Source organism: Crocuta crocuta, unplaced genomic scaffold (assembly GCF_008692635.1).
Source record: "Crocuta crocuta isolate KB4526 unplaced genomic scaffold, BGI_CrCroc_1.0 scaffold88, whole genome shotgun sequence".
Classification (NCBI taxonomy): Eukaryota; Metazoa; Chordata; class Mammalia; order Carnivora; family Hyaenidae; genus Crocuta; species Crocuta crocuta.
In genome coordinates, this window is record NW_027532420.1 from 3,129,488 (window position 1) to 3,154,381 (window position 24,894).

Here is a 24,894-nt window from a genome sequence, read left to right on the forward strand (position 1 = left end):
ATATTTATAACTACTATAGAATAAAATTGTAATTCAATAAGGAAAGGAAATGAGAATGTGAGGATATATGGAATTACACAATGCATTAAAAAAACCTAAAGAGGAAATCACTGAAAAAATAGAAAATACCTTGAGATGCAAACAAAGGCACAACCGAAAGAATAGAAAAAATTGCTAGGAAGGCAAAAACTATAGCAATTGCCTCATACGAATATAAAATGTAAGTAAATCTATACAAAGTAAAGATAATAAATTACTAATTTAAATATTTGCCACTGAGAAAAGCTCAACTCTATATAGTTTCATTAACATATTCAACTGAACAATAAAAAATTGCCAATCCTTTACACTATAGTTAAAGTTGCAAGCTGATTGCAGGATGAAAGACTGCTTTCTGTCTCATGCTGTGAGTCAGTATCACTCTAACAACAAAATCAAAGATATACATGAAAACAAAAACAAAAGTAAACTAAAAAGGGTCAGAGGGAGAGAGAGACACAGAATCTGAAGCAGGCTCCAAGCTCTGAGCTGTCAGCACAGAGCCCGATGCAGGGCGTGAAGCCACGAACCATGAGATCGTGACCTGAGCTGAAGTTGGACGCTTAACCAATTGAGCCACCCAGGCACCCCAAGATGAAAATATCTTTAACAAAATAACAGGACAACTGAATCCAGCTCTGCATTTCCCCCCAAGATTATAGAATCTGATGAAGTGGATTTTATCCCAGCACTGCAGTTGGCTCAACATACCCAAACCAATAAAAACACAATACATAAATCACATTATCATCTCTATATACATATAAAAATCATTTCCAAAAGTACAACATTGTTACAGGATAAAGTACTAACAATACAGATATAAAGGACTTATTTGGGGTACCTGGGTGGTTCAGTTGGTGAAGCCTCTGAATCCTGATTCTGGCTCAGGTCTTGACCTCACAGTTGATGGAGCCTTGCATGGAGCTCTGTGCTGACAGCACAGAGCCTGCATGGGATTCTCTCTCTCCCTCCACCTTTCTCTCTCTCTTAAAATAAATAAACATTTTAAAAAAAGAAAGAAAGGACTTCCTCAACCTAACAAAGGATATTTACCCAAAGTTAACCTTACATACAGTAGTCAAAATTTTCATGCTCTCCCCCTAATATCGGGAAGAATTGAATTTCCATTTATTTAAATGTTTTTTTCTTAAGTTTATTTTTGAGAGAGAGATAGAGACAGCGTGATCAGGAGAGGGTCAGAGAGAGAGGGAGTCACTGAATCCGAAGACAGGCTCCAGGCTCTCAACTAGCTGTCAGCACGGACCCCAACGCAGTGCTCGAACCCATGAACTGTGAGACCATGACCTGAGCTAAAGTCAGATGCTTAACCGACTGAGCCACCCAGGCGCTCCTGAACTTCCATTCTTACTATCTCTATTCAATAATATCTGTGAGGTTCTTACTAGAGAAATTAGGCAAAATAAAAAAAAATAAAATAAAAGGCATATAGACTAAACATGGAGAGATACAAATAAATCTATTCAAGGTGATATGATTTTACATGTGAAAAACACTAAAGAATTCATCAAAAAAACATTTAACATTTATAAACAAGTAGGAAAATATCAAAATATAAGATTAATATAAAAAAATCAATTGTAGTTTATACATCAGCAATGCATAACCTAAGAATGAAATTTAAGAAAATACTTTCAAATAGAAGAGTATCAAAAAGAATAAGATACTTAGAAATAAGTTTTTAAAAGGTATGGAAAACTGGTGCAATGATCTGCCAAACACTATTGCAACAAACTTAAAGATCTAAATAGAACAACATCCACTCTTCATGAACAGATGGAGGAGAAAATGGAGCTAATATGGGACAACTTTTCTATATTTTACTGGAATTAATCCAGTATTAATCATAAGTAGATTATAATAATATATTAATATTTTATAATAGTCACCAGCACAATCATTAAGAAAAGTACTTAAAAATAATAAAAATCATGAATATGTTAAAATGATATTTTAGAAAATATTTTTCATGGAGGTGATCAAAGAGCAGAAACATCAAAAGACACAAACTATAAAGAAAACAAAGAGTTACCTGCAGACATACACCCCAAAAGATTAATAATAATAATATTAAGTGCTAATAGGTTATACACTCCAATTCAAAGGCAGAGATTTCCAGATTAGATTTTTTAAAAGGAATAATATCCAACTGTGCTTATAAAATATACACTGTGTTCAAATATACACATAGGTTGAAGGTATGCCCAACAAAATGACTATATATAAATAATATATATAATATGGGGCATCTGGGTGGCTCAGTCAGCTAAACTTCCCACTTTGGCTCAGGTCATGATCTCATGGTTTGTGGGTTCGAGCCCCACGTTGGGCTCTGTGCTGACAGCCAGCTCAGAGTCTGGAGCCTGCTTCTGATTCTGTGTTCCCCTCTCTCTCTGAACACTCTGCCGTTAGGGATGGGGTGTTGGGACCCTCTCAATCCCTGGCTGAGGTTTTTCCTCTTCTCCAGAGACAGTTCTATGAGCATTTTCAGCAGCTCTTTCTCTTCCCCACGGAGAGGAAGGCTCCCTCCCCTCCATCCCCTCTGTGTCTCAGAGTCCCAGCCCGTTTTTATCTTCCCCAGTTCAAAAGCATGCACCTATGAGGCTGTCTTCTTAGTGAACTCCTGTCTCTTTTTCTCCCAGACTCCTGCGGTTCAGTGTCCTCTGGCTTCAGGCCTTCTCTGTTTGAGAGGTGCAGACTAGCGAAGTGTACAGAGCTCCCTACTTCTCTGCCATCTTGCTTCCCCAAGCTGTTCTATTTTAATATATACTTTACTGTGGACTTTCCTGCTAAGCACTGCTTTAACTGATTATATGTATATATCAATGTATTATATATATTATGTTTTTAAAACGTTTTATTTATTTCTAAGAGAGAGAGAGAGAGGCAGCATGAGCAGGGGAGGGTTAGAGAGTGATCCTATTTCTAGCTGTGGTGCTGGCATTGGGCTGGGTGTCTGGGTCCCAGGCGGCACCAGGAGAGACTGCTCCACTGCTCTCCCAGCTCATCCCCGGTTGGGAAGTGGCCAGGCCTGCAGGATTACAATTCCGGCATTATCAATAAAGCACACAGACTAAGACCTGGAAACAAGGCGGGGCATGGGACATAAAACATGGCTCACCTTGGCTACACCAACGGCAAATGGATATCGGACCCAAAAAGATGATTTGCAATGCTTGGTTTGAAAAGGGAATGGGGCGCTGCCATCTTTCTCCCCACAACCACCAAGGCGGGGTCTCAGAGAGCTGCTGGTGGGACCACCTTGGAGAGACCAGACCTGCCTACACCAAACCACACCCATCTGCACTGGAGAGCTGCTTTTTTTTTTTTTTTTAACCAGAGCCCAGGACAAGACCAACCTGGATGCACTGCCGTGATTAATTCTAGATCAATTCTTCCTATTCGGATATATTTTCCCTTGTCTCATTTGTATCCCTCCCCTCTGCTAGACAGGCCACTCTGGTCATTGGTTTGTTTAAACAGTCATATTCAATACACTCTAGATGTGTATTCTACACCTCCATTGTTATCTTCCTATTTCTGGAGTAATCAGACTAGATAGATTCTTTAGGTAACATTATCTTTCCTTTTTCTCCTCACCTCCTACCCTATTCTCCTCTTTCTCTCTCTGAATTAAGTCTCTCTGCCTGGTCATTGTCCAATTTCGCTTTCTCCCTGCCCCAGTCATTTCTCTCTTTGTAAATGCTCTTCCATTAGCACTGCATACACTCTGCTCTTTATTTGTAGCTAGAAATTCTGGTTTTATGCTTTTAGACTATCTTTTGTCTTTTGGGGTTTTTCTTTTCTTTTTCTTTTTCCCTTTTGGTTTGCTTGTTTGTTGGATTTGTCTGTGTGTTCGCATGCCTTTATTCCCTGTGTGTTTGTTTGCCTGTTTTCCTTTCCAAGGCTACCTCAAGAAACAAGCCAAAGTACACATGGTGGAGAATCCCAAGTACCTCTACAAGTAGGGAAATGAAATAACCAAAGTCTTAACAAGAGGGAACAAGAGACACCATTAAAAGAACACTTCCTGAAAGGACAGGGCCTGGATAGTCAATGAGCCTTCTTTAATACAGCAGTACTTGAAGGTGCGGAGCACATAACAAGCTTTTAAAACTAACAAGAGACCGAAACCTAACCAAAATGGCAAAACAGAAGAACTCTCCTCTAAAGAAATTCAAGGAAGAAGTAACCGCTAAAGAACCGCTCAAAACAGATATAAGCAACATAATGGACCAAGAATTTAGAACAATAGTCATGAAAGTAATCTCTGGGTTTGAAAAAGGCATGGAAGACATCAGAGAAGCTATTGCTACAGAGACTAGAGATCTTAAAAATAGTTGTGATGAATTAAAAAATTCTATAAATGAGGTGAATAAAATTGAGGCGACCAATGCATGGATTGAAGAAGCAGAGAGGAGAAGAGGTGAATTAGAGGTCAAAATTATAGAAAAAGAGGAAGCCGAGAAAAAGAGAGAGAAACTGATCGAGAAACATGAAAGGAGAATTTGAGAACTGAGTGATACAATCAAACAAAACAATATCAGTATCATAGGAAGAAGAGAGGTAAAGGTGTTCAAGGGGAACACTTGATTGGAACTATGATTGGAACAAATCATAGCTGAGAACTTCCCCAATCTGTGGAAGGAAACAGACATTGAAATCCAAGAGGCACAGAGAACTCCCCTCAGACACAACATGAATTGATCTTCTGCACGAAATATCATAGTGAACCTGGCAAAATATAAGGACAAAGAGAGAATTCTGGAAGCAGCTAGGGATAAAAGGGCCCTAATATACAAAGGAAAACCTATCAGAGTGATAACAGACCTATCTACTGAAACTTGGCAGGCCAGAAAGGAATGGCAGGAAATCTTCAATGTGAAGAACAGAAAAAAATATGCAGCCAAGAATCCTCTATCCAGCAAGCCTATCATTCAGAATAGAAGGAAAGATAAAGGTTTTCCCAAATAAACAGAAACAATCTTATGGATAAGAATGTGCTAATAGCAGGGGACTTTAATACTCCAATTAAATCAATGGATAGATTAACTAGACAGAAAATCACTAAAGAAACAATGGACTTCAATGACACATTGGACCAGATAGATTTGACAGATATATTTAGAACTCTACGTCCTGAGGCTATGGAATTCACTTTCTTCTCAAATGCACATGGCACATTCTCCAAGATAGATCACATACTGGGTCATATAGCAGGTCTCATTAAATATAGAAGAATTGAGATCATACCATGCACACTTTCAGATCACAATGCTCTGAATCTTGAAATCAATCACAGGAAAAAGACTGGAAAACTTTCAAAAACATAGAGGTTAAAGAACACCCTACTAAAGAATGAAAGGACCAACCAGGCAATTAGAGAAGAAACTTAAAAATATAGGGAAACAAATATAAATGAAAATACAATTCAAATGCTTTGCGATGCAGCAAAGGCAGTCCTAAAAGGAAAGTACATTGCACTCCAGGCCAATTAAAAAAAATAGAAAAATCTCAAATATAAAATCTAACAGGTCACCAAAAGGAACTAGAGAGAGAGCAAAAAGAGCACCCCAAACCCAGTAGGAGGAGAGAAATAATAAAAATCAGGGCAGAAATAAACAATATAGAATCCAAAGAAAGAGTTGAACAGATCAATGAAACCAACGGTTGGTTTTTTGAAAAAATAAACAAAATTGACAAACCTAGCCACGCTTCTCAAAAAGAGAAGAGAGAGCACCCAAACAGATAAAATCATGAATGAAAATGGACTTATTACAACAATTCCTCAGAAATATAAGCAATTATCAGGGAATACTATGAAAAAACATATGCCAACAAACTAGACAACTTAGAAGAAATGGACATATTCCTAAATACACACTCACTACCAAAATTCACACGGGAAGAGATAGAAAATCTGAACAGACCCATAATTAGTAAAGAAATTGAATCACTGATCAAAAATCTCCCAAAAAATAAGAGCCCTGGGCCAGATGGCTTCCCTGCAGAATTCTACCAGACATTTAAATCAGAGTTAATTCCTATTCTTCTCAAGATACTCCAAAANAGATCACATACTGGGTCATATAGCAGGTCTCATTAAATATAGAAGAATTGAGATCATACCATGCACACTTTCAGATCACAATGCTCTGAATCTTGAAATCAATCACAGGAAAAAGACTGGAAAACTTTCAAAAACATAGAGGTTAAAGAACACCCTACTAAAGAATGAAAGGACCAACCAGGCAATTAGAGAAGAAACTTAAAAATATAGGGAAACAAATATAAATGAAAATACAATTCAAATGCTTTGCGATGCAGCAAAGGCAGTCCTAAAAGGAAAGTACATTGCACTCCAGGCCAATTAAAAAAAATAGAAAAATCTCAAATATAAAATCTAACAGGTCACCAAAAGGAACTAGAGAGAGAGCAAAAAGAGCACCCCAAACCCAGTAGGAGGAGAGAAATAATAAAAATCAGGGCAGAAATAAACAATATAGAATCCAAAGAAAGAGTTGAACAGATCAATGAAACCAACGGTTGGTTTTTTGAAAAAATAAACAAAATTGACAAACCTAGCCACGCTTCTCAAAAAGAGAAGAGAGAGCACCCAAACAGATAAAATCATGAATGAAAATGGACTTATTACAACAATTCCTCAGAAATATAAGCAATTATCAGGGAATACTATGAAAAAACATATGCCAACAAACTAGACAACTTAGAAGAAATGGACATATTCCTAAATACACACTCACTACCAAAATTCACACGGGAAGAGATAGAAAATCTGAACAGACCCATAATTAGTAAAGAAATTGAATCACTGATCAAAAATCTCCCAAAAAATAAGAGCCCTGGGCCAGATGGCTTCCCTGCAGAATTCTACCAGACATTTAAATCAGAGTTAATTCCTATTCTTCTCAAGATACTCCAAAAAAATAGAAATGGAAGGAAAACTTCCGAACTCATTCTACGAAACCAGCATCACTTTGATTCACACACCAGACAGAGACCCAGCAAAAAAAGAGAACTACAGGCCAATATTCTTGATAAATACAGACGCAAAAATCCTCAACAAGATACTTGTAAATCGAATTCAACAGCACATAAAAAGAATCGTCTGACAAGATCAAGTGGGATTCATTCCTGTGTTAACAGGGCTGGTTCAATATTCACAAATCAATCANGATCAATGAAACCAACGGTTGGTTTTTTGAAAAAATAAACAAAATTGACAAACCTAGCCACGCTTCTCAAAAAGAGAAGAGAGAGCACCCAAACAGATAAAATCATGAATGAAAATGGACTTATTACAACAATTCCTCAGAAATATAAGCAATTATCAGGGAATACTATGAAAAAACATATGCCAACAAACTAGACAACTTAGAAGAAATGGACATATTCCTAAATACACACTCACTACCAAAATTCACACGGGAAGAGATAGAAAATCTGAACAGACCCATAATTAGTAAAGAAATTGAATCACTGATCAAAAATCTCCCAAAAAATAAGAGCCCTGGGCCAGATGGCTTCCCTGCAGAATTCTACCAGACATTTAAATCAGAGTTAATTCCTATTCTTCTCAAGATACTCCAAAAAAATAGAAATGGAAGGAAAACTTCCGAACTCATTCTACGAAACCAGCATCACTTTGATTCACACACCAGACAGAGACCCAGCAAAAAAAGAGAACTACAGGCCAATATCCTTGATGAATACAGACGCAAAAATCCTCAACAAGATACTTGTAAATCGAATTCAACAGCACATAAAAAGAATCGTCTGACAAGATCAAGTGGGATTCATTCCTGTGTTAACAGGGCTGGTTCAATATTCACAAATCAATCAATGTGATACATCACATTAAATAAAGATATGACAAAAAACATATGATCCTGTCGATAGATGCAGTAAAAGCATTTGACAAAGTACAGCATCGTTTCTTAATAAAGACCCTCGAGAAAGTCGGGAAAGAAAGAACTTACTTATAAACATCATAAAAGCCATCTATGAGAAGCTCACAGCTAATATCACCCTCAGTGGGGAAAACCTGAAAGCTTTCCCCCTGAAATCAGGAACACCACAGGGATGTCCATTCTCATCACTGTTGTTGACCATAGTGCTGGAAGTCCTAGCATCAGCAATCAGGCTACAAAAGGAAATAAGGGGCAACAGAATTGGCAAAGAAGTAGTCAAACTTTCATTTTTTGCAGACGACATGATACTCTACATAGAAAACCCAACAAACTCCACCAGAAGCCTACTAGAACTGTTCCATGAATCCAGCAAATTTGCAAGGTACAAAATCAATGTACAGAAATCGGTTGCATTTTTATACACCAACAATGAAGCAACAGAAAGAGAAATCAAGAAACTGATCCCTTTCATATCTGCACCAAAAAANTCGTCTGACAAGATCAAGTGGGATTCATTCCTGTGTTAACAGGGCTGGTTCAATATTCACAAATCAATCAATGTGATACATCACATTAAATAAAGATATGACAAAAAACATATGATCCTGTCGATAGATGCAGTAAAAGCATTTGACAAAGTACAGCATCGTTTCTTAATAAAGACCCTCGAGAAAGTCGGGAAAGAAAGAACTTACTTATAAACATCATAAAAGCCATCTATGAGAAGCTCACAGCTAATATCACCCTCAGTGGGGAAAACCTGAAAGCTTTCCCCCTGAAATCAGGAACACCACAGGGATGTCCATTCTCATCACTGTTGTTGAACATAGTGCTGGAAGTCCTAGCATCAGCAATCAGGCTACAAAAGGAAATAAGGGGCAACAGAATTGGCAAAGAAGTAGTCAAACTTTCATTTTTTGCAGACGACATGATACTCTACATAGAAAACCCAACAAACTCCACCAGAAGCCTACTAGAACTGTTCCATGAATCCAGCAAATTTGCAAGGTACAAAATCAATGTACAGAAATCGGTTGCATTTTTATACACCAACAATGAAGCAACAGAAAGAGAAATCAAGAAACTGATCCCTTTCATATCTGCACCAAAAAAACAAAAAAACAAAAAACAAAACAAAAACCCGTAAAATACCTAGGAATAAACCTAACCAGAGATACAAGAGATCTGTATGATGAAAACTATAGAAAACTTATGCAGGAAATGGAAGAAGACACAAAGAAATGGAAAAACATTCCATGCTCATGGATCAGAAGAAGAAATATTGCTAAAATGTCGATAATACCCAAAGCAATCTAAACATGCAATGCAATCCCAATCAAAATTGCACCAGCATTCTTCTCAAAGCTAGAACAAACTATCCTCAAGTTTGTATGGAACCACAAAAAACCCCAAATAAGTAAAGTATTATTGAAGAAGAAAACCAAATGGGAGGCATCACAATCCCAGACTTTAGCCACTACTACGAAGCTATAATCATCAAGACAGTATGGCACTGGCAGAAAAACAGACATATAGACCAATGGAATAGAAAAAATGAGAATTGGTCCCACAACTGTATGGCCAACTAATCGTTGACAAAACAGGAATGAGTATACAATGGAAAAAAGACAGCCTCTTTAACAGATGGCGCCGGGAAAACTGGACAGCAACGTGCAAAACAATCAAACTAGATCATTTTCTCACACCATACACAAAAATGGATAAAAAGACCTGAATGTGAGNCAATTCCTCAGAAATATAAGCAATTATCAGGGAATACTATGAAAAAACATATGCCAACAAACTAGACAACTTAGAAGAAATGGACATATTCCTAAATACACACTCACTACCAAAATTCACACGGGAAGAGATAGAAAATCTGAACAGACCCATAATTAGTAAAGAAATTGAATCACTGATCAAAAATCTCCCAAAAAATAAGAGCCCTGGGCCAGATGGCTTCCCTGCAGAATTCTACCAGACATTTAAATCAGAGTTAATTCCTATTCTTCTCAAGATACTCCAAAAAAATAGAAATGGAAGGAAAACTTCCGAACTCATTCTACGAAACCAGCATCACTTTGATTCACACACCAGACAGAGACCCAGCAAAAAAAGAGAACTACAGGCCAATATTCTTGATAAATACAGACGCAAAAATCCTCAACAAGATACTTGTAAATCGAATTCAACAGCACATAAAAAGAATCGTCTGACAAGATCAAGTGGGATTCATTCCTGTGTTAACAGGGCTGGTTCAATATTCACAAATCAATCAATGTGATACATCACATTAAATAAAGATATGACAAAAAACATATGATCCTGTCGATAGATGCAGTAAAAGCATTTGACAAAGTACAGCATCGTTTCTTAATAAAGACCCTCGAGAAAGTCGGGAAAGAAAGAACTTACTTATAAACATCATAAAAGCCATCTATGAGAAGCTCACAGCTAATATCACCCTCAGTGGGGAAAACCTGAAAGCTTTCCCCCTGAAATCAGGAACACCACAGGGATGTCCATTCTCATCACTGTTGTTGAACATAGTGCTGGAAGTCCTAGCATCAGCAATCAGGCTACAAAAGGAAATAAGGGGCAACAGAATTGGCAAAGAAGTAGTCAAACTTTCATTTTTTGCAGACGACATGATACTCTACATAGAAAACCCAACAAACTCCACCAGAAGCCTACTAGAACTGTTCCATGAATCCAGCAAATTTGCAAGGTACAAAATCAATGTACAGAAATCGGTTGCATTTTTATACACCAACAATGAAGCAACAGAAAGAGAAATCAAGAAACTGATCCCTTTCATATCTGCACCAAAAAAACAAAAAAACAAAAAACAAAACAAAAACCCGTAAAATACCTAGGAATAAACCTAACCAGAGATACAAGAGATCTGTATGATGAAAACTATAGAAAACTTATGCAGGAAATGGAAGAAGACACAAAGAAATGGAAAAACATTCCATGCTCATGGATCAGAAGAAGAAATATTGCTAAAATGTCGATAATACCCAAAGCAATCTAAACATGCAATGCAATCCCAATCAAAATTGCACCAGCATTCTTCTCAAAGCTAGAACAAACTATCCTCAAGTTTGTATGGAACCACAAAAAACCCCAAATAAGTAAAGTATTATTGAAGAAGAAAACCAAATGGGAGGCATCACAATCCCAGACTTTAGCCACTACTACGAAGCTATAATCATCAAGACAGTATGGCACTGGCAGAAAAACAGACATATAGACCAATGGAATAGAAAAAATGAGAATTGGTCCCACAACTGTATGGCCAACTAATCGTTGACAAAACAGGAATGAGTATACAATGGAAAAAAGACAGCCTCTTTAACAGATGGCGCCGGGAAAACTGGACAGCAACGTGCAAAACAATCAAACTAGATCATTTTCTCACACCATACACAAAAATGGATAAAAAGACCTGAATGTGAGATAGGAAACCATCAAAACCCTAGAGGAGAAAGCAGGAAACAACCTCCTTCACCTCCACCGCAGCAACTTCTTACTTGAAACATCCCCTACGGCAAGGGAATCAAGAGCAAAATTGAACTATTGGGACCTCATCAATATAAAGAACTTCTGCACAGCAAAGGAAACAATCCATTAAACTAACAGGCTACTGATGGAATGGGAAAAGAAAGTTGCAAATGACATATCAGATAAAGGGCTGGTATCCAAAATCTATAAGGAATTCACCAAACACCACACCCAGAAAACAAATAATCCAGTGAAGGAATGGGCAGAAGACATGTATAGACACTTCTCCAAAGAGGACATCCAGATGGCCAACAGACACATGAAACGGTCCTCAGAAACCCTCCTCATCAGGGAAATACAAATCAAAACCACACTGAGAATCCACCTCATGCCAGTCAGAGTGGCTAAAATAAACAAATCAGGAGACTCTAGATGCTGGCGAGGATGTGGAGAAACGGGCAACCTCCTACACTGTTGGTGAGAATGTAAACTGGTGCTACCCCTCTGGAAAACAGTGTGGAGGTTCCTCAAGAAAATAATAATAGAACTCCCCTATGACCCAGCAATAGCACTGCTAGGAATTTACCCAAGGGATACAGGAGTACTGATGCATAGTGGCACATGTACTCCAATGTTCATAGCAGCACTTTCAACAACAGCCAAATCATGAAAAGAGCCCAAATGTCCATCAACTGATGAATGGATTTAGAAGATGTGGTTTATCTATACAATGGAATAGTACATGGCAATGAGAAAGAATGAAATCTGGCCATGTGTAACAACATGGATGGAACTTGAGGGTGCTATGCTAAGTGAAATAAGTCAGGCAGAGAAAGACAGACACTATATATTTTCACTTATAAGTGAATCAGGAGAAACTTAACAGAGAACCATGGGGGAGAAGAAGGGGAAAAATAGTGGGGCGAGGGAGGGAGGCAAACCATGGGAGACTCTCGAATACTGAGAACAAACTGAGAGCTGAAGGGGGTGGGGGAAAGGGGAAGGGGGGTGATGGCCATGGAGGAGGGCACTTGTTGGGATGAGCACTGGGTGTTAAATGGAAACCAACTAAACAAACTATAAAAGAAAAAAAAAAGTAGGATAAATAATGTCTTTATAATGAAATCTTCTCCTTTAGGAAACAAAAAAATAAAGAACCAACTGCATCTAGAGCACATAAAAAGAAGGAAATAAATAAAAGTAGAGAGAAATTTGATAAACTATTTAAAAATACTGAATAATTAAAGCTGAAATTTATTTGAAAAGGTGAACAAAATGTGAACAAATCTCTAGCTAGATTTACAAGAAAAAAAAAACAGAAAAGACCCAAATTCCAAAATCAGAAATGAAAGAAAAGTTATGTTATTACTGACTTTACTAGTTGAAAGATTTTTAGGGAATAATAGTAGCAACGTCACGGCAACAAATTAGGCATCTTTAGTGAACACAATTCCCAAGGTGACTTAATTACTGAAGCTAATTCAATTTTGAACAGATCTATAAGAAGTATAAGTATTGATTTAGTAATTAAAAATCTTCCCAGAAAGAAAAGCTATGGCATAGGTGATTTCACACATGAATTCAACCAAATAAAGGATGGAGCAATGAAGCTATTATATTTCTATAATATTCAGCAATGAATATTCTGAACATGAAATTAAGTAATTCCTTGATTCAAGAATATCGCAAAGATAAAATTCTTAGAAGTATTTTTTTTAAAAGTACAAGACATTTATACCAAAAAATAAAAAAAAAAACATTAAAAACATTATATAAATAGAGGGCGATTTCACATTATTTGATTAGAAGACTTAAAGTTACTAAAATAGCAGTTGTCTCCCAATTAACCTACAGATGTTATAGAATTCCTATCAAAATTTCAGTACTAACCTCAAACACATTATGCTAAGTGAAAGAGTCTGATGCAAAAGACCACACATTGCATGATTCTATTTATATGAAATATCTAGAAAATGTAAATGTGCAGAGACAGAAAGCAAATTCCAAGTTGCCTGAGTCTGTAGGATGGGAAATGGATTGAGTGTAAATTGGCATGAGGGATGTTTCTGAGTTAATGAAAATATTCTAAAGTTGGACGGCATTGACAGTCACACATTCCATAAATCTACTAAAAGTCATTGAACTACACCCTTAAGACAGCTAAATTTATTCTATACACATTATGCAACAATAAAGCTGTTTAAAAACTTGAGTTTTCTGAGTGAAAAGTTTAGCTTTGACGGAAAAAAATGTCCTAAAGGATTTATTTAAAAAAAAAACAACAACATAGAATTATAAATAAAAAATGATAACTTCTGAGCTAGTTTTATCTCACAGTAGAGATACATTTAATCAGCTGGGGGCAACAGAATCTCAGAGAGTGAGTGATCTATATTTGAACGTCTGTGAGCAGACATCTCTTGCTGACTGTAGGCTGTGGAGTCCCAGAGAAGAGAGACCCTGTTTTTCATGCTCCAGAGTTTTGAGGGGAATCTCCTCATTCCAGGAGATTGCCTGGATGTAACAGTATTAACAGTTCAGTGAAGGGTCCAGTTGGGTGGGGAGGGTACAGCCTCTTAGAACTCTGTACACCCCATTATGATTTAAGGAGAGTGGGGTCATTAGTGTATATTTTTGGGGGGCAAACTGCTATGCTTTTATGCAAGACTTAATGCATGTTTTGTTTTGACAAGCAACAAAAGAAAAAAATAAATATAAAAATTATATGTATCACAATACTTGTAAAAGTTCCAAAAGAATAAACTAAAGGAACAATCTGAACAAACGGTTGGGATGAAAAGACATTTGAGTGAGGTGAAAACATATTAGATTTTAAATAAAGGAAATTGAATTCTAGTTTTCACATTTTCCAATAATTATTTTAGACTTCACATGAATCACTTACCCACTTCTCAACTGCAGGTAAATTAGCCACAATAAATGTCCTCTGATACCCGATACATGCATATTTCTGAAACTGTGAGGTCCAAGGTGTTGTTGGACCTGTGGGTGAAATAACTGAAATGCAGATGAAGGTACAGGAGCCCAAATTATGACAACAGAGAATAGCAGGAAAGCCTTACTCTTATTTTAAATTGTCTCTGTTTTGATCATTCCTCCTCTTACATTCCTGTGGCTTCCAACAAATAGGCATTCTGATATTATTTTGTTGACAGACTTAACTAAAGTATCACATTAATTCTGAAGAATTATCTACCAGGTTTAGTGTTTCAAGATGCTGTTTTATATCCTTACTTTTATGTTTTTCTGAGTTGACTTTTGTGGTGTCAATTTTTTAGATCCAAATATTGGGTCAGGTCAACATTTTCTATCTACCTCTAACCCCATTTATTTCATGATTTATTTATTATGTAATCAACTTTAGGAAATTATATATATTTTATATTTTTTTTATGTTTTAATTTATTTTTGAGAGCAAGAGAGACAGCATGAGCAGGGAGGGGCAGAGAGAGAGAGGGAGACACAGAATCTGAAACTTTATAAGCACAGGACCTGATGCGGGGCTCAAACTCACATACCACCAGATCATGACTGGAGTCAAAGTCAGATGCTTAACCGACTGAGCCACCCAGGTGCCCCAGAAATTATACATTTTTTAAAGGCGTGGTAAGTTACTCCTGATGAGTATTCATGGCAAATGAGTGGTAGAAGAAAGACAAATCAACCAGTAAATGACTGGACATATGTAGGGAATAAGCTTCGGAATTCCCTGTGCCTTCACTGACGGGTTAACAAGGCAAAAAGAATTATAAAGCCATAGGAGGCTCACACCCAACTTTGGGTAAACAAGATTAGGTAAATAAGTATAGAGAGGGTAGGGCAAAGGCCCCAGTACAGAGAGGGCAGGGCAAAGGCCCCAATACAAAGGTATAGTAGGTAAATAAAATTAGGTATTCAGAGTGGATATGTCCCCAGAATTTACTACTATCTCAGAAAGCTGCTTTCACAGGAAGGAAGGGCCAAATTAGGTAAACAAGTAAATCAAGCTAGAGGCTGCTGCTGGGTGAAGTTGCCCAGAGACAAGCTAATTAATAAACAAAAGGTGCCTTGTTGACCTTGAGGTAGCATGCTCTTCCTGTCTTATCCTCTAGGCTAGCTGAGATAAACAGACAAGGCGTCACATGTCTCCCATTAACAGCCATCTGCCCAGAGCCAGGATTTTGTTTTCTATTGACCCAAATCCCTAATGCTGTATATCTTCAAAACCCTCTTTCTCTCAGGTCCATGAGTCAATGTTCACAGATTTATTGTCTTTGCGCACTTCCAACACCAAGTCTGTAAGCCCTCTGATCCTAATAAAACGGAACAAGGACCCTTAATCGGGGCTCTTGTCTTCTCTGGGACATTACCCATCTCTTGCATTTTAATCCTGTGTCCTGCTTTCTTGCTCCCCAAGAAAGAATTCTAGACCCAGAGTCTACGACATACATAGAACTTTAGTTATCAGTATTTAAACAGTTATTCAAATTTTCTATAAATATCCTTATATGCACATGCTTCATTATTTTATTGGATGATACCTACTCAAGAATTATGCTACATCCCAGGAACGATGCCTAGAACAAGACAGAATTGATTCATGATCTCGTAGACCTTGCAACCTTATGATTAAAGATGATATTTAACTAAAAAATTCACATGTAATTATTTTGATTTAAAGTATAGGATTGTGGGTTAATATATAATAGAGTTATATTAAGAGATATAAGGGAATCCTTTTTTTAGATTAAATTCCTTTAGACTAAGACATAAAATTTGTTCAAAGCAGATAGTAATAAAGATGAGGCCTTTGAGAAAGCAAAAATATTGTAAATTGAAGTGAATAAGATATTTCCAAATATATGAATAAGAAATAGTAAAGAAGGAGTGGTGTCAGTAGAAGTGGCAGATAAAGAATTTCTGAAAATCTTCTCCATACTAGCAATAAGAAAATTAGAAAAAAAAAAAGTCAAAATCAAAGGTTTCATAACTCTGGAAATTAAGCAGTGAACTCCAACTATCTTATGAGTGTTTGCTCTAGGGAAAAAACAAAAAACAAAAAACAGATGAATGTTGGAAAGAACAGAATAATAGTGAGCTTGGCGGTATTTTAACTTGCACTATTGCCATTATTACCAGCTCCTTTCCTATGGAAGACTTGAGTATGAGTAACATTACAGGCACTAAAAAGGAGAGAGAGAGGTGGGAATTTTTTCGGAATCACATTCCAAGATTTTGTCATTATTTGACATTTCTGAAAGTTCCCCAGGAAATCTCACTTGCAAAATGTGTCTCTAATTGACTTATTTACAGTTCTCCCATAGGAACAGGTTTGTCCCTGGGAATGTTTATCATAAACAATCAGCATGTTGTTTAACACTGGAGCTGTCTGAGGTGGCAATGACAGGTGACAGAAACAGCAAAATGAGAAGAACCCTAAAAAAAGAAAGCTGACGAATTAGCTAACCACAGGGACTTTGAAAAGCCGTGACACATTTTGGGAAATGTAGAAGGTTAGAGGGATGCAAGGGGCTATTTGCACAACCAAGAGGGTCTACCTGCCTAGAAACAACAGAGACGGACCTAGACCTCAACATTGTTGGTCCTGTGGTTCTGCACAGCAGGAAGTGAAGATTAAGGCATAAATGTAAACGGCTTGCCTGGGCATTGAACATATGCCCCTAAACACAGAGTCTGTTGACAAAAGCCCGAGGACTTACTGGCTCCAGGCATGTAAGAATTGCTTTGACCAGTGATTAGCTGACAACTAAGCTATGATGTATAGAGATTCCACTGGCAACACAGAACGTTTACATAGAATGTAAACTCCAGAAAGTTACTTATGCAAAGTGCTAAAAACAAAAAAAAANNGTAAACCCCAGAAAGTTACTTTTGAAAAGTGCAAAAAAAAAAAAAAAAAAAAGCCAAAATTAACAAACAAAAATACAGCAAACAGCAATAGAGTAAACTTTTGGAAGGAGAGAGATCCAGATCCAGTGTCTAGAGTTGCCACATTATATTACTTAAAAATGCTGGTAGTTGAGAAAAAAATTATGAACCATACAAACAATATACTGGCCAATATGGGAAAAGAAGTAGAAACTGAACATGAGGGAGCCTAGATTTTGAACTTCATAGGGAATACTTTAAAGTGGCTATTTTAAATATGCTCAAATAATTAATATCTAAAAATGCTAGTGGAAATGCCTTTCCAAATAGAGAATAGGTTATAAAATAAATAAAAATCCTGGAGCTAAAACACAATAAGTAAAATAAATGTGTTTTAACAGCTAAACAACAGAATCAAGCTGGCTGAATAAAGAAGCAAAAAGCAATGAATTTGAACATAGATCAATTGAGATGATCAAATCTGAGGAAGAGGAAAAAATAGAACAGAATAATATAATAGAGCCTCAGAGACCTGTGGAAAACCTTCAAATATGCCTATATATACATATATATATATATATGTATATATATGGTGGAATAGACAGAGGGCAAGTAGAGGTAGATGGAGGAAGAAAGAGTATTTGAATAAATAATGGTCAGATTATTCCTGAATTTGATAGAAATATCAATTACACATCTAAGAAGCTCAATGAAGTCTGAGGAGAATAAATGAAAAGAGATCCACACCTAGACACTTAATAATAAAACTGTTGAATATCAAAGACAAAGAGATTATTGTGAGGGAAGAAATAATATATCAAATATAAGGGATCAACAGTAAGATTAAAATATGATTCTGTATCAAAAACCACAGAGTCCAGAAGCAGTGGGATAATGTAAACATGTTGAAAGAAAGTCTTCCAATCCAGAATTCTCTATCCAACAAAACTCTTACTAAAAAATGAAGCAAAATTTAAGACATCTTCAGATAAAAACTGAAAGATCCTTAGCAAATAAAAAGACACTAAAGAATAAATTGAATTGACATTGAAAACAAAACCAAATCAAAAACAACTAACTGTAGGATAAACGTAATTATAAAAATCATTTTTAAAATTAATATAAGTGTACTTTTAACTTTCTGCCCATCTCATTTAAAAAACAACAAAATAAATAATTACATATTTGTGCTGAGGAGCATTTAATATGTAAAACTGGAGTAGGGAGTCTGCAAAGGATAATCTCACAAAGAAGTAGGTAGGAAATAGAGCTATAGAGAAAGTTTTTGTACACTATTGAAATTAAATTGGCCTTAATCAAAACTATACTTTTATTGTTGAGGTATTAATTTTAATTCCTACAGCAACCATTAAGAATGTATTTCAGGATATTAAGAGAAATGACAAAGGAATTAAAATAATAAAAAAGAAAACATTTGTTTATAAAAGGTATTAATAGAAGAAGAAGAAAATAAAGATAATACATATAGGAAACAAAAGCAAAATGGAAGATATAATCCTACCTTATTTATAACTGTAAGAGATACAAATCAATAAACATTCCATACAAAGCACAGATTGAAAGAATAATTTCATTAATTTAATTTAATTTAATTTAAACTGAGGGAGAGAGTGCTTACAGGAACCGGAGGTGGGGGGGAAGAAGGAGGGAGAGAGAGAGAATCCCAAGCAGGCTCCACAGTGTCAACACAGAGCCCTGTGCTGGGCTCACTCCCATGAGGAGTGAGATAATGCCCTGAGCTGAAATCAAGAGTCAGATTCTTAACCAAATAAGCAACCCATGTGCCCCCAAAATAATTTTAAAAGTAATATAATCAAACTATATGCAGTCTATAATACTTTAGATTTAAAGATAAAAGAAGTTGAAAGCAAAAGGAAGGAAAAAGATATACCATATAAATATTAACCAACAGAATGCTGGAATTATTATATTAACACCAGATAATTTTTAGATTAATTTAATTTTAATATATTCAAAAATAATAAATTTCTGTTCTTTATAAGCTAAAAACTTTATTTTTTAATATTTTGTTATAGCAGTCTGAAGGAGCTAAGGCATCCATGTTATATTGCATTTACCAATCAATCTGTATTTGGCTATTTTGAAGTAACAGGCAACTCCAACTCTCAACTACAACAACAACAAAGACTAATTTCTCCCTTACACGTCATGGTTATGGCAGATGGGTCTTATTTTGGAATATCCAAGTTGAAGACAACTCCACTACCTTAACATGCCACCATCTTAAAATGTCTTCAAAGTTTGCAATGGAAGAGGAAAGGAATGGAGAACTGTATGCTAGATCTTTAATGCTTCTGTTCATGTAACATTGAACAAAACAATTCACATGATTGTGCCTAAATTCAATGACCTAGGGAGTGATAATCCTCGAGTGTGTACAAAGAAGACAGTAAAAAAACACTGAGCAGTAATAAGATGTACAATATTGTGTAATCATAATAACAGTTATTTCTTGTTATTTCAGGTTTCTTTTTAATGGCTTGTTCAATACTAGGCATTGTAGGCCATGATATCTGGCTGCCATGCAACTTCAAATCAATTTTTGATAAAGACTGAATAATTCCTGAATGAATAAATTCTGATATAGTGTCAATGTTTCATTCATAATTTTCTTATCTGAAGAAAAATGAGAAAAACAAGTCAGGTAAAATCTGTTAACCACACCCTATATTTTGAGTTTTAAAGTTTTAAAAATCAGACTTCTTGTACTGGTCAATATTCTCTGATTGATATTTTAGGAATTTCTTCACTATCTTGTTTTGGTTATTTTTTTCAAAGTTAAATATTCAGAGCTTAAGCATCTGCTGGCTCACTTTGAGTAATCCCCCTGCATTCTATACTTCCCAGTGATTACAACTAAAATAATGTAAACAAAATACAAAAAACAAAACAAACAAACAAAACAACCAATTACTGGAACACTCTGAAAAGTCGAGACTAGTGTATGAATAGGGGAAGTAAATCAAACTAGAAAAATGATTGATAGGGCAACAACAAAATAAGGGAAAAGAGAGAGAATTGTTATCAGAAAAAATAAAGATTACAAACAAAAACAAAACAAATGAAAGTTAACAGAGTTTAAAAATGTACCTGAAATTAAATAATGTACTTGTAGGTTCAACAGCAGGATGGTGATGAGGACGAAAGAGAATGTAAACTTGAAAAGAAATATATAAAATTTAGATAATCTGAAGCACTGAGAAGAAATAATTTTTAAATGATGAGAGAGATATAAAAGAAATTATGTTTGAAATCTTCCTCAATTTAGAAAAAGACTCCAAGATGGCGTCACCCGTACCAATGAAGGAGAAGAAGCTCATGGATGTGAAGCTAGGAGAGCTNTTTACAGATTAAAAATACACAGGTAACCTTAAAGAAGACAGACTCAAAGAAAACCATATACAGATACACTGAAAATGGAGGGAAATTTGTGTTCAGGGGAAATATCATTCCAATCACTACAAATTTCTCATGAGGAAAGAAGGAAAGCAGAAGGCACACAACCCCTTTCAAGGGACAAGAGGAAGAAAAAGAAAAAGTCATAGGCTCAAAACTCTATTCAAATGAAATATTCAGGAATAAAGGCCAAGTAAGACATTCTCGAATGATGAAAAGCTAAGAAAATCCATTGCAAGTGCTACTCTAAAGGAAATGCTAAAGAAAGTTCTGCAAAACTGTGAGACTAGAGGGACAATCCAAACTTTAGAAATGATGAAATGAATTTCAGAAATGACAAATGTTTGGGTAGGTATAGTAGAATATTACCTCCACTTCAATTATTCAAAAAAGTATCATTACTGAAACAAAACTAATATTTTGTAGAGAGTTGTTCTGTGAATGGAGTACAATACCTGTGTCAAATATCACATGCGTTGGTGGAAAGAGGGAAAGGCGGAAATGGTTATAAGTGTTTGATGCTTAAGTGGGAAAGCATTAACTGTGTATAGACCATGGAAATTAGCGAGCCACTAGAAGTATTACATAAACAGAGTAAAACACAGAGACAAAAAAATCAAATTCCAAAAAAACCCCCCGAAAATATACTTCAATAAACTAAATGAAGGCAGGAAAGGGTGAGGGCAGAGAAAAAACAAAAGAAATAAATAGGTAAACCTACTGAATTATTTCCATAACTCTATTTAAAGTAAATAGTTTAGATATGCCAGTTAAAAGATAGACTTATACTGGATAAAAAAATAAAACCCATAATCCAAGTATATTCTGCTTATTAGAAGCTCATCTTAAATATATATTGATATAGATGGATTAAGTGAACATTATACTTTGCAAACATAATAAAGTTTGAGTGTCTCCATTAATGTCACACAAAGGAGACAAGGAATATTTCCAACAATAATTTTTGACTCCCTCAAAACTCAACCAATATTCTACTGTTGACTGCCAAGTCTTACCAATAATGTAGCCACTTATGTGTATTTTGTATATTTACTACACTGTGTTCTTCCAATAAAGTAAACTGGAGAAAAGAAAATTTTATTTAGAAAATCGTAAGAAAAGGAACTACATTTCTAGTACTACAGAGCTAAAAATCTGTGTATAAGTGGGTTGATGCAGTTCTAACCCTTGCTGTTCAGGGTCAACTGTATATTAAAAATAAATAAGTAAATAAATACTAATGAACTGTTGTTTCTTTCTGCATTAGTTGTGTTGGCCTCTTTATAGCTTCTGAATGTCATTCTAATGATAAAAGGGCTTTTAAAAATAATACAAATATGTATTTAACACAACCAAATTAATTTTCACTCAGTGCTTCATTTTCTACATAAGGAAATGAGAAATGTCTGAGGAAGAGACCGTGATAAATGGGTTAGCAGGTAGTACTCTGCACCTCTCCCGGGGCTTCATTCCACATACTATGCACTATGTTACTCTTCCTCTCTTGTGCTAGCATCAGAATGGACAATGAGAGAATGTTGTATTTAAATTCTTTAAATCTAGTTTCAGAAATGAGCCAGGCTGTGTAACACTGAAGTCTCTTACTCAATTCTTATATTTTCTGTTTGTAAATGAAAGTATTTGTTAATCTCCTTTCCAGCCTTAAAACTGCAAAATACTACCTTTTTTTTTTTTTTTTAAATATTTTTTATTTATTTCTAGGAGAGAGAGAGAGCGGGAGCAGAGGAGGGTCAGAGAGAGAGGGAGTCACAGACTGAAACAGGCTCCAGGCTCTGAGCTGGCAGTCAGCACAGAGCCCGATGCGGGGCTCGAACCCACGAACTGCGAGATCATGACCTAAGCGAAAGTCGGACGCTTAACCGACTAAGCCACCCAGGCGCCCCAAAATACTATCTTTATCATTTAATTTTGTATCCCTATACCTATGCTTTAAAGTAATTTCTGAGTTTCTAATTGTCTTATTCAAAATAAGTCTTTCCTTAGTTATATTTACAATAATTCTATGGCCAGATAATAACGACATTCAGTGCAGTTTCCTTTTATCTATGATATATATTCAAAGTCAGTTGTGGTGGTATCTGGAAACCAGAGGGCCCTTTTTCAATACTCATTTGTATTCTCAAAACTCTTCCATCATCCAAGAGTTCTATTCTAGTTCTATATGTGTTTTTGCTTTAACATATAAATGCATATTTATTTATGTGCAGTAATTCAAAGAGAACTAGCCTGTGTAACAATAAAAATGTCTGGAAAATTTAATATTTGCTCAACAATGGGATCATGCTTTTATGCTAATCACAGGCATATGAAAAAATGCTTGTAAAGTTTAGTCAATTTATAACTAATGTCAACTGAAATAGTTCCTCAAGTATTATCAGCAAGGATAAGGTATTTCATATTCCAACTTGGTATACTATTGAAAATAAATATAAGAAATATAAGAAGGTCAAATATGCCTGCACTGATATCTGATATCAATTAAATGTCTTTTCACAAAGATGGGTATTTAATATTTAACTTGAAAATTACTCTTGAGAGAACGTGAGTCCAAACTGTTAGACTGGTACAAAATGTATTTTAGTACCAAATGCCTTGAATGATAACATTTACTTTGATAGGACACATAATATATACTGTGACTCATCAACTCTGCTTTAGCCAAATGCAGAACATAGAGCATGTGCTAAGTATTTTAAACTCTGTAGCTGTAACCCAAAATAATTTGAATCATCTGGATCTAAGTTTGATCGGTCTTTCAAATAAAGCACTAGTGATATGATCACTTATTCACACATGTTTTTCTGTTTAATATATTTCGGTCAAGAATTATTTTTAATTAGTTTTTTTGATGCATGATTATACATTCAGTGAAAATCGTCATACAATATTGACTTATTTCCTATTTATTTATACTCATGTAGAGTTTTCCTTCAGGCTACTAAAGGAAGAATGAGGGATTGTTTTTTCTATGGGTCTCTATTCATAGTCTTCAATCTGTAAAAAGTACACTTTCATCCTTTCTTGACACTCTATTAGTGGTAGAAAACATGGCCTATGTTGATGTTCTCTTTTGGTGGAGATTCTTGGGTTACCTGTTACTGATTTCCTGGGGCTTTTCTGGAGATGTCTGTCTCCGTAGCATGAGGCAGTGTGTGGGTCCAGAACAGGTGGCGAGGTCAGTGTCTGAGCTTCATGCTAAATTCTCCATGCTGCAGAGCTCCAGTCCAGGAAGAGGAGAAGAAATTTCATTCTGACCTTGGACCCAAAGCAGATCCAAAATCCAAATCTAATAAAAAAATGATATTTTGTTCTCTGAGTGACTTCTTTTTTATAGTTCTTCACTGTTCAGACCTTGCAAGTGAACTCAACCTCTGGCTTTCAGATTTACACTTTTCCCCTGGTAACTCATGAGCCCCTCTGTGGTATATGCTCTAGGGGAAATCTGGGTTCAGTTACAAACTCACCTCCTTTAACATTTTAAAGCTTTGAAAGCCCAATGGACCATGCTTCCTCTTGTAGTTTCTGCCAAACCAAAATTTGTGCAAGGATTAGGCTCGTTAGCATTAAGTGGAAGCAGACCGTTTGGTTCTCCCAAAAGCTTCTGAAAAGTTTCCACCATTTGTTGGTTTTGGCTGATAAAATATTACTATCTCCACTGTTACTTTATTTTTCTTACTGTTATTGATGTGAAATTACTGTTATCCTGTAAATTAAATGCCCTTCATTCCAAATGACAAAAATACTTTTTCTTTTACTGTGAACAAAAAATATTCAAATTCAACAAAAGGTAATTTTTCTAACATTAATAGAGTGTTTCTTTATTTTATCATGAGTATGAATTTTTTTCTTATTGGAGTAGAAAATTCTATGCTATGGAATTACATTTGGGGGATAGTAGGCCCTAAATCTTGATTTGTTCTAATATTCTAAGCTGTGTCCATCTTAGACAAATAAGTGACTTCATAGCCAACCCTATATTCTAGTGACTTCTGTTTTAGATTCAGTAACATGCAAAATCTTAACAAAAGCTACACTATGTCCTTTA